Here is an 11,468-nt window from a genome sequence, read left to right on the forward strand (position 1 = left end):
AAGGAAAAAGATGCTTATTGTCTGTTAGTGAAAGGAAGAACTGAGCGTTTGCTGCCTTGGACGGGTCAGAGCATTTTTAGCTGGATGGGGATGTGAAATCTGATGGGAGACCTTCGGGGAATTAACTGGTCAAGGAAACACCAAAATGCTAGAGATGGGACATCAAGTGTAGATGCAGTGCAAAGGGAGGTGAAATCTGTGCCAGGAGGGGTGTGTGGCACAGGAGCATGGCCACTTTGGAACTGGAGCAGGACTCTAGACCTGAACATGGACCCTCAGACCAGTCCAGCCTCCAGATTAAAGCCTGCTTTACCACTCACCAGGTTTACCCGGCTGCTTCAGGATCCTTAATTCCCACTTGGCTAGGAGGTGACATAAGTGTGGTGCAGCATGCTTTCCCTCCAGGCTCCCAGTCCCCTAGGTCATGCTGGCTGGTGCATGATTTTAGTGGGTGTGGTGCTTCCAGGGGTCTTGTGCCTACAGGCAAGATGGTCAAAAAGCTCTTGCACCCACCACACCAATGTTCTTCTTCACCAGGGTTACAGGGTGTGGGGCAGGAGCCCATCTAGTTCCTAGAAGTGAGACCTTATATTTTGGGGTGATGTAGTGTATGATTTTTAGCTGCAGAGAGAATGTTACAGTGGGATAGCAGGGGAAGACAATGAGCTGCTCCTACCTTTGAGGAGGTTAACTGTGTGTACATGAATTGGCTCTGTCCCGTATGGATGTGGATTGATCCTAACCTCAGCAGCCAGCTGGCACTCCTGCTCACTGGGCTGACCCCACAACACCCACGGAGAGCACACTGCTGCTGGCCTGCACCACTGCAGCACCTCAAACCCCTTGCTGATGCCTCCTTGCTTCCCGCTGTGTCTGTCCCTTTCCTACCCCAGCAGCTTTCCTCCTCCCGCCAGCCGGGCTGCGGCATCCCCACGATGCTCGTATCCAATGCCTTGGGCTGTCCAGCCAGAGATGCGCAGCACGTGTGTGTGTGCAGTGTGTGCAGTGGCTGTGCTGCTGTTCCACCCCGAAGTCCTTGCTCTGCTGCTTCTTCCATACTGCTGGTTTTGCAGTGCCACCCACTGGCAGAGGCTCCCCAGAAATCCTCCTCTGCAGCTCTTCTCTGCCACAGGTGATGCTCCAAAGATGAAATATTAGAAGGATGGCTCTGGTGAGTGTAATTCATAAAGCACGTCGTGTGGGTGCTGGCCCAGGACATCTTGAAACCTTCCGGCATCCTTTCCAGTGTATCTCAGTGTATGCTGAGCCCAAGCTACAAGCTCTCTGGGTTGGCAGAGTCCCAGGTGTCAGCTCAGGCTGTGTTTAAAGTAACTCGTACTGGCTCACCCCAATGGGCCATCCAGCCCCGCATCCTGCCTGCAGTGTGGCAGGGCAGGCAGCAGCAGCAAGGTAGTTTCGCGACCCTGCTTGCTGGATGTGCCAAATTGGTTTATGTAGGTTCTGTGTGCATGTTTTCCTGTGCAGGATAAAATACAAACCCCTGGCTGATACCAAAACCCATGCTGTACATAAGGAGCATGCATTCCAATTCGGAGTGTGCTCCTGGGGATGCAGGCTTGGGGACTTGTGTGGGAGAGGGTGCTTTGGGGCTCCTCCCTTTAACAGTCAGCCTAGTCTCCCTGAATTTGCCTTGTCCCTTTCTGACCCCATGCATACACTCGCCTCCATCCCCAGTGTAATACCCGATGTGAGCCCAGTCGAGAAACAGGAGGAGAGACAGCAAAGAGATAGAGCAATGCAGTTCTCGGGGTTTGTGTGTAGTGAGCCTCTGCATGCAGGAGACTGCTGCCAGGCTGGTACCCAGTTGAAGGAGCCAAAATCAGCTCACTGCCTGGACGCGATCACCATGTCAATGCAGCAGCAGCGTAGATGGACTGTCAGGAACTCTCTCCCCAGCCTCCTAATAGGCAGTGAGTGCTTGTTTAAAATAAAGCCTGACAAATGGCATGTTGGGGGCGTCAAGTCCTGGAGCACTGTCTTCCGAAAAGTATGAAAAGGCACCAGAGGGGAGCCTGGCACAGCCTCCCAGATGACAGTAATTAAAGGCTTTTGCACTCAGGCGCTGGGAGCTGCTCCTCTTGCAAATTGGCCTTGATTGAAGAGGAAGAGAATGATTAGGCTGAAGGGGAGTGATGGGGGTGGCAGGCAAAAACACGGAGGTAAGTCTCAATTTGTCTTATGATTTTTTTTTTTCTCCTCTTCCTCTCTCCCAAACAGTGTCCGTGTGGGTGGAGGGAGCAGCGCTCCAGCTCCGCACAGCCTGGGCTGGCTCTGCCTGAGCCGCTCGGGGGGGGGGTGTTAAGCTGAAAAGGAGCGGCTCTGCTCTGGTCCTGCCCACGCAGCCCCGGAGCATTTCCCAGCACTTCATGCAGCTGGCCCTCTTCTGGAAAGCTCTCCAGGCTGGATGGCACCCAGGGTCACCTATCCCTTTGCAGAGCTGGCAAAGGGGTTAACTCCTGACCTGGGCTATACCCTCTAGAAACCCCAGAGGTTACAGCTCTTTCCACTATTTTAATTATAAAGGGGATGTTGATAGCTTGTTCAATCCAGGTTTTACCATGTTATTTATTCTAAACCCCTGTTTTTGATGAAGTTGTCTGAATATATTGGAGCTCAGTGCTAAGCCATGCATCAGCACAAGTGGTTTCTGCAGGGTAGCTGACAGGGTTACAAAAATACACTCCCTTCCCTTCCTGAAGGTTTGTCCCTTCTCAGACCTGTGAGCACCAAAGATGTCCCGGCTCTGGCTGCCCTGGCTGGGGTCCTCCGTGGAGTAGTTTGTCTTGAAGTACTCAAGGAAGTTGCTGCGGCATGAGTGTGGATGCTACCTCCAAACCCAGCCAGCTGCTTCACAGCACAGGGCCAAGGAACTGGTCCAAAATTCAACCGAGAGCCTCCGGCCTCCAAGTCTGGAGCATTAACAGTAAGGTAAAGCAATTCAGCTTGAGTTATGGCAGGATAGAGCACCTCTTTTTTCCTGGTGTGAAGGGCAGCTAAATAAATGGTCTTTATTTAAGCAACTGTAAAAACTCCAGCACAGAGTTTTTGAGCAGCCAGCCTTGCTCAGGGAAGCTGCTGGCCCAGTCTGCAAATGGATGCTCTTGTCTGGGTCCAGTCCTGCAGCCGTCGAACCCAGTGGCCAAACTCCCTGCAGGCAGACAGAGAAGCAGGCTCAGTGCCCTACATTTGGTGCTCATTAATATTTGGACGAGATAAGTGGTGTGCTTAATCTAGTGCAGCAATTGTGTTTGTTATAGGGCAATAACTCTGCAGGGTTACCATGAAATTCGACGCAGCTTATGAAAAATGCAGGCTGTTGCAGGGGCAGGGCTACAAACCTCTGGCAGGAAAACAACACGTTGCATCAGGGTGAAACCTATGTTTGAATCAAAAGGGTGATATGATCGAAGAAGGGACAGACAAAGGTGCTTTACCTGCCAGCTCGGGCGAGACACGATGCCTGGCCATCCCTGCGTGCCGTGCCGCAGCCCCTTCCTGGCAGCGGGGTGGGAGATGCTCTGCCTGGCTGGGCTCCAGCTCCTGCGGTGGCACTCAGCCGCCCTAAATCCTTCCTGGCCTTTCAGAGGGGAAGCTGCTTGCTGGAGGGAGCGAGATAACTGAAAGAGGAAAAAACAAACAATTTGCTTCCAGCTCCTGCTGGCAGCGGAGGCGGTTACTACGTGAGCAAGGTTTGCAGCACCGGTTCATTCAGCGCAGTAGTGTCTGTGTACTCAGACCCCCATGTGCAGCAGGCTTTGGGCTCTTGAGGTCAGCTCGAAAACCTACTCAAAGCCCACAGATGGTCCCTCAGCTTTGCATCCGGCCTTAAATAACTTACTAAATTCTTGTAAAATGGCTCGTACAGCCATGCTTGGCAGCGTTGCTAAAGGAACAGCTAAATGATGTTGCAGGGATGACGACACCCCAAGTCCATACAGCCAAGCAGGATCAAACTGGCATTGAGGGGTGATTGGTGGCACCATGTTCGAGCAGGGCTGGATGCTCCTCTGAGTCTGTATGCACTGCTCACGGCGGTTGCACCAGGTTGCCCGCAAACCTGCAGTGCTTGAGGATCAGGATCACATCCTAGGGTAGTTTTTTCCTTCAGAAGGTGGAAAAGAAGAAGAGAGCACGCTTTCTCCTCCAAACCAGAAATGAAGCTGGATTTTCTTTCCTCCCCAAAGCATCCAGGTTCGGTCCTGACCCCGCTCTGCGTTACCAAGGCGGCAGCAGCATCTCCCATTTAAACCACCCTGAATCCTGGTAGCAGTCAGGCTGGCCAGTGGGTTCAACTGACTGCACTCCAGAAGAGCACAATAATAACTCCAGAAAATTATTTTTCATTTCCACACGCTCCCCCACAGCTGCCTGCAAGCCCTGTGCTGCACTTGGCTGCAAGAGGTTCCCAGGGGCTCACAGGCTTGGGCTGCGTAGGGATGAAAGGGGGGTCTTTAACCCCCCCAGTACCAAAAGGCACCTTCGTGACCCTTGCTGCTTGTCTCTCCCAGTTATGCGCTGGTGTGATTCGACAGCAGATGACAGAGGTTAGGAAAAGGCCTAGGACGGCTGGGATGTCGTTGCCATGGAAATCACGCAGTGTCTGGAATAGCAAGAACAAGAGCAACTCAAAAAGTAATGATCTGTCACATTGATTAAGGGGGAATTGGAGGGATTTTGTTTGGGGAAAGCCTCGTGCTTCAAGTAATATGGATCCATATGCCACATCTCTCTGTTCGCTGGCCCCTGAAGGGCTCTGTCAACAGGAAATAATCTGATTTGTTTTGACCGGGGGTTTCTCCAGGGAGTACCGACGCGGTTCCTGCCCATCAGCTGCGCTGCACAGCTCCGCCATCCCAGGATGAAAGGCACGAAGTCAATGCAATATTCATTCACTTCCTCTTCCCTCCTTCATTCATTTCTTCATCCATTCATCTGCTTCATTCATATTTCCCCGGCACTTTAATGAGCAGTGCTTAGCCTCTGCAGTCCTGCCGAGCCTTCCCCTGGTACGCTCTTCACTGCAGATGGCTGTCTTCAGGCTTATTTATTTTGCAGGGCAAACCTCAGTGCAGCTGGAGTGGGGTCGTGTTGTGCCCAGCTGGGCACTTGGGTCTTTAAACCCCACAGAAATCCCCCCAGGGTTTTGCTATTCCATCTTTCACATCTTAATGATTTCTCTATGCTGTGATTTCCGTCTCGTCCTCTTTGCTGGAGCCCATCACGGTGCCTATGCTCATGCCTGTAGCAGCCCTCCCAGGGGCACAGAGGGTGGCTTGGCGGGAGGTGGCAGGTGGCATCGCTGGGGAAGCAGGAGGGAGCCAAGTGTGAAACGGGCATCCCTGGAGCACTGGTGCCAGGCGGTTGCTGCTGAGCCAGAGCCACAAGAATAAATGTCCTCAGGGCTGTGTCGCCGTCCGCCTGCCCCCACCATGCTGGTGCCTTTTGTGGTGCTTGAGGAGCGTGGGGTGATTTCTTTTTTTCTCTGCTTGGTGTTCTGCTCTCAGAGACCGATTCAGCAGGGGCAGGCGGGTGATAGCCCCCATGTGAGCTCCAGGCTTGGGCCAGGGGAGCAGAGTTGTGGGCCAGCAGTTACAGGGTGAGGGGCCAGACCCCCAGCGTGAGCAGCTTGGGCAGTGAGGGGTCACAAGCCACATGCAGGTGCAGAAGCAGGAGGCACACACATGCCCCTGATTTTAGGGATTTTCCTCAGATGAGCTTGGCTCATCCCTCCCATCACCCAGTTTTGGACACTCAGGGTATAGGGTATAGCATGCTTGTATTTCAATGCCCTTTTTTTAACCACCCCAGAGCAGGTTTGGGTTTTTTCCTCACCAATATGCAGAGATTTCTCTTGAAGAAAATAAAATGCCTGTATAGTGGCTGGGTAGAAATTAAAGAAATATTAAAAGGAGAAAACTAATTCTACCTGCCAATGTTCTCACTAGTGGAAAACGATCCTTTCCTCCCCCAGCCCGAAACCCGCTTTTGCTGTGCGTGCAGGTGAGCTGTACTCCATCGCTCTCCAAATAGCTAAATGCATTTCTGAACTGAAGGAAGCAAACAGAAAACATCCATTCTTTGTATAATGGAGAAAGCTTTCTCTTTTGTTCCCTGCTTTTTATCAAGTATCTGCTGCCGTTATTGTTACTCACTGGGTTATTACCTCTGAGTGGCTACTTCCACCAGCATGAGCTGGTTTATTGTCTGCTCAGAGCAATTATGGATCGGGATAATTCCTGCTGTGCTGTTTCATTGTGGAAGGATCTGCTGTGCTCCATGGCCAAGGTAACTTGAGGTGATTTGTGCTGCTGCGTTACCCATGAAGTTAATTAGGAGTGGGTGGCAGGTGCCCCACTGTATGCTGGGACAGAATGATCAGTAGAGGCTGAACACAGGCGTCTTTTCAGTGTGAGAGCTATTCAAAGGAAAGTTTGTTCAGTGGAGTAGAGACTGGAGCTAGGTTTATTTCTAGGACTAGTTCATCTGTTTTCACTGGTTGACAAAATGTTGGTCAATGTGTCCTCCCTCCAAGGGTACGGGACCCCGTTGCTGTGTATGCATAGAGGACAGGACTGTCCCTGCAGGAGGACTTGCAGTCCTGGTGGAAGACGCTCGCTGTCTTGTTCATTGCTCACATGTAGGAGGTTATTTGGTTCCTTGTCCCATGCTGCAAAGATGAGAAGAGGAAAGCGTTCTTCAGTCCGCATGGGATTTCCCCTTAGGAACTGCCTTGCCTTGCTGGTTGGTGAGGGGAAAGAAGATGAAAATGCTTCTCTGAAGTTTGAAATTGAGACCTCCTGGGCCTCACACATCTGGGGAGATCAGAGCCCTAGTGCCGTCGTGCTGCCTCTTTGAACCAGGGGGAGTTTCACCCCAGGCAGGAATATACACCTGGCTTCACAGCAAAGGGCTCAGCCTCCAGCTTGCAAAAGTACCTGGTTATTTTTATTTCTTTGATACTTGATCTACTATCAAAATAACTTCTTTCTTTCTCCTTTACTTCCTAGGAATCCCAAACAAACCTGCCACAGGCAATAACATAATTGGTGAGGCACTGCCAAATCCCCCCAGTTGTCCATGCACAAAAGGGGTCAGGTCATCCCTTGCACAGCCCTGCGACTGCAGCCTTGCTTGGTGCAGAGTTTCTTCTGAAGACATGAGGGTTTTGTCCTGCAAGAGGAGCTGCATGGGTTTTGCAGCCCAGATACTCAGGTTAGTAACAATGTGTTTATACGTTCACTTGCTAATAAATAAATACAAAAGTGTGACACTTTTAAGCACTTGCCAAGGCCATGGCAAACACATTTTTCCCACAGTTAGTAACCTATGGATTAGGAAGCCATGATTTTTACTTATTTTTAATAGCACACGATGAGGACAGATTAGCATGAAACTATAATGCCATCACATGCTCTCAAAATCCTCCATGCCAAGACCCCATCCAAGTTTAGCACAAGTAGCAATCAGCTTTTCTAAGGAGGCTTGATGATAAGAAGTCTTTTTTTCTTGCTGGCTTAGAAACTGTAACTAGCATAGTTGAATTTCTGAGGCTGTATGTACACATAAAACATCACGAAACGGCATTGTTCAGTTATTTACCCTTGGCCCTCCATACCCACAGGAATCTCTAGGTGTCTGGACTGCACCTGACACCGAGAAATCCTGCTGGACCCACTTACCAGAGCTCCTCTTGGGTTTGATACTAAGCCCATACCCTGGGCTAGGTCAACATTTGCCCGTTTGCCAATATTTTCTTTTGCAGAGCATGGCTTCATGTTTTCTCTGCTATTCAAACCTGGCTTGTCTGAACTCTCAGATATCCTTTCTGCAAGAAATTGATGGTTCAAACTGGCCTGAATGGATACAAAGACTTCACCCCTTTCCTGCCACAGGTTGGACCCTGGGAAATGTCATTTAGGGGTACAGACACCAGGAGGTGGTAGGAAGCCACCTCTCTGCTGCTCCTCTCTGCTCTGCCTCTAGTTCAGCCAAGGCTCTAAGGGTCTGGAAATCCATCCTAAAGTTTCAAAGCAATCTTCCTTTCGTCCTCCCTTGTCAGGCTGAGTTCCCAGAGCAAAGGGAAACGGTGGTCGTTTGCAGAGCACATTGCCCTCAGCATCATGGTGACAGCATCTGGGGACCTGGAGGACAACCCTGCCTTGCCTCGTGGGGAAGCAGAGAGCAGGCAGGACCAGGCAACAACTCTTGAGTCGTGATGTTGTCCCTGCTGCCTCCTTTTCCCATCAGCTGCGTGAGACAAGCTCTCCTTTTCTGCTCAAAAAATTGCCTCGATCAAAGTTTCGCACCTACTCTTGCCATCCCAGAGCGCACTAAGGTAGAAGTCATCCACGCTAATTTTCTCTATAGGTAGCTTGGTGCCTGAGTGGATCGTTTGAGTCCAGGATGACTTGGGAGACATATGGAAGCCAATGTCTACCTGCCAGCTGTAGATGGGGTCTGTGCGCTTCGAGGCAGTAATGTCTCAGGTCCAGACAGGCACCCAGCAGTGGCATCCTGGCAGGTGACTTGAGATCTTCATCTGATAGTAAGATAGTGGAGGTCTCCAGAGACTTTTCCTGTACAAGGCTGGTGTCTTACATTCCTTTCCCCTCATATTTTTGGCCCTTGGCTTGCCCACTCAGCTTCTTTCCCTTGCCCCCAGCTCCTGAAGCAGCCCCGGGGTTCGGCATGCTGCATGCAGGTACCTCCTGAGTGCCCATTTGCATTCATGGAAATAGTCCTACCAGGACCTGATGGCACTTGTAAATATTTGCATTTTGTGAGGAAATCCCCTGTTTAAACGTAGGGTGATATTAACCCCATCTTCTTTGTGTTCCCCCATGTTCCTGAGCTCTGTTCACCAGCTCCGGCCCCTGAGACAGCTCTGCTGAAAGCAAATATGTCAGTCTTCACTGCACAAGGAATATTTTAAGGCTCTGAAAACAAAGTTTATTATAGCAAAGCTGCCAAAAGTGTAACCACTGCCATGCTAAAATATCCTCTGCCTCCTACATTTGTAACGTGGGAGTCTTTTATATCCTCTTTACTGCTGCTGAACCATACATTTGTCTTGGCAGCAGATGTATATAGACTGGGACCTATTTCAGTGTCATGCAAAAGAGCTCTTAGGTTAAAAGATATATTACAGCTTACTGGAAAGCTTGAAATTAACTGCGTGATGATGCCGCATGAAGATAAAGAACCAGCAATTTTATTGAATTGCGATTTTATCCGTATGGGCTGAAGGTTTGAACTGCATTAACATCTCCAAAGGTCTCCATTTGCCAAATTAACTATTGAGTTTTGGGCAACTAGTTGGAGACAAGCAAAAGAGGCCGTGTTTAACCATTTCCAGAAAAGCACTGCCTCCTTCTCCACTGTATAGGAGTAACCCAAAAAGAAGGCAGCCAAAACACAGCCCCTGCTCCAGCCAGCACTGGCCAGCGCCGGGGCTTCAGGGAGGGCATCTGCTTCCTTTCCTCTCAGGCACGGTGGCAGGAAAGACTCCGTTGGTCCCTATGAAGCTCTGCTGTGGTTATTATTAATACCAAGCCCATAAATGTTAGTACTTCAGTGGCCAAATTCCTCTGTGGTGCTGACAGACCTCTTACAGCCCCTGGATTTAAGCAGCAGCACTGAAGGTGTCCTCAGATGGCCCAGGATTTCCTCGGGTGTCTGGCAGTGGCAGGCAAAGAGTTAATGACGGAAAAATATGTATAGGTTTAGGGGGAGGATTTTTTTTTAATATATGTTTTTTGCTTCACATCTGAGCTCTTGGCACAGCGTCCCCCACCTCTAATCACACCTTATAACTGCAGTTCAAATCAAAACCCGCAAGGCTGGACCAGTTGGATCCAGTTTCTATTAAGCCATTTGATCTGCGGCTGAGCAGACTTGCTGTCACCAAGCCAGTCCCCTGCCTGTGCCTCCACATAATGAGGCTCCCATGGCAGCCCGCCGCTCCCCGCTCAGTGCAGGGGAATCCATGAAATACCGGGTCAGGATGTGTCCCCCTGCACCAGCCCTCTCCACCTCTTGCCCCCTCTCCAAGCAGCTGGATGGTGAAGCACGGCCGGCGGCTGCACTAGTGCGGGGAGGAGGTTCTTACCGGACTGTGGAGCACAGCTTAAAAGCTTTGGCCATTTAATAGGTCAAAAAAAAAAAAAAAAAAATCCAAGTTAAAGCAAAATCCCCTTTTTGTTCCTCACTGTAATTTGTTCAAACATTAACCCCTTGAAGACGTTGGTCGGTGGTTTTGCTATTACGGGCACTACACAGCCATGAATGGGTATGCAGCTGCCTTTAATAAAAGATGAGCTCTCATCCTCTCCATGGTGTATCGCTTCTCCAACAGACCATGGGTTGGAGCCACAGCTGACAAAATTGCCTGGGCCCCGTGTTGCTCTCTGCTGATATTAGTAAGGGATCTGGTCTCCTGATTTTAGACTTAAAAAAAAAGTCACTGTTTATTCCTTAAATTAACGCACCCACTGATGCACACATTAGCAATAGAAAGGAAACAGTCTCAGAAACAATCATCTCAGCCACCTCTGTCCTGTCCATCGCTGGTACCGGCACCCCTTATGTATGCAGGGCAGGAGGACGGAGGGAAGCGATGGCTCGGCATCCAGGACTGCATCACCAGGCTTATGGTTTAGCTCCTTTTTGCAGCCATTTTGAACAGTGAATAAAGCAGGAAAAATAGTATGCAGCCATATAAATCCAAGCCAGTCTCCTAAGTCAGATGTGTTTAAAAGCAGAATTGCAGCTGTGACAGGGAAGGAGTATATTCGCTAGCATTTCCCGCTCTTTTTAATCCATCTTTTAAAAAGCACTGGTTTGGGTGGGAAGTTTATTTGGGTGAAATTATTGAGGACTTATTCTATTAATGGGATTATTTTTTTTTCTTTCCCTTCATGTGTCACTGAACCGCACAAGGAGGCCACAGACTCTGAACTCTGAATCCCCATTCATGGACTCTGAGTTCCTGAGGTGGATTTTACCACTTCAGTAATAGGGAAAATTATGTGAATTGGTGGCAGAAGCAAGTTATATGATAAGTGGAGAGAAATATGGCTCTGGAGCCAGGTTACTGTTGCAGACGAGGCTGCAGCAGGCAATGGTGCCCAACTCTCATAGCAGAGACAGCTGAAGTGAAATAACCCAAGAGATCTTAGTTAAAATTAATTGAGTTAATTAATTGAGCAGCTCTGCCCTGGCTGTTTTCTCTGTGTGCCCTGGCTCTTAGTCCTCCTCTCCAAGGGGAGAAAGTACCGTTGAACCATTTATTGGCAATAAATGGAGAGTTTCTATGTTAGTGTCCATAGAGGGATGGCATTGCCTTCCCTCCGCCTGCTGCCCAGGATGGGGACATGGTGCTGGGTGGCACCTGCAAGGGGAGGGCAGGCTGGGCGCACAGTGCTCTTCAGACTCCTCAAAAATGATGT

Source organism: Platalea leucorodia (genome assembly GCF_965183815.1).
Source record: "Platalea leucorodia genome assembly, chromosome: 9".
In the NCBI taxonomy this organism is placed as follows: Eukaryota; Metazoa; Chordata; class Aves; order Pelecaniformes; family Threskiornithidae; genus Platalea; species Platalea leucorodia.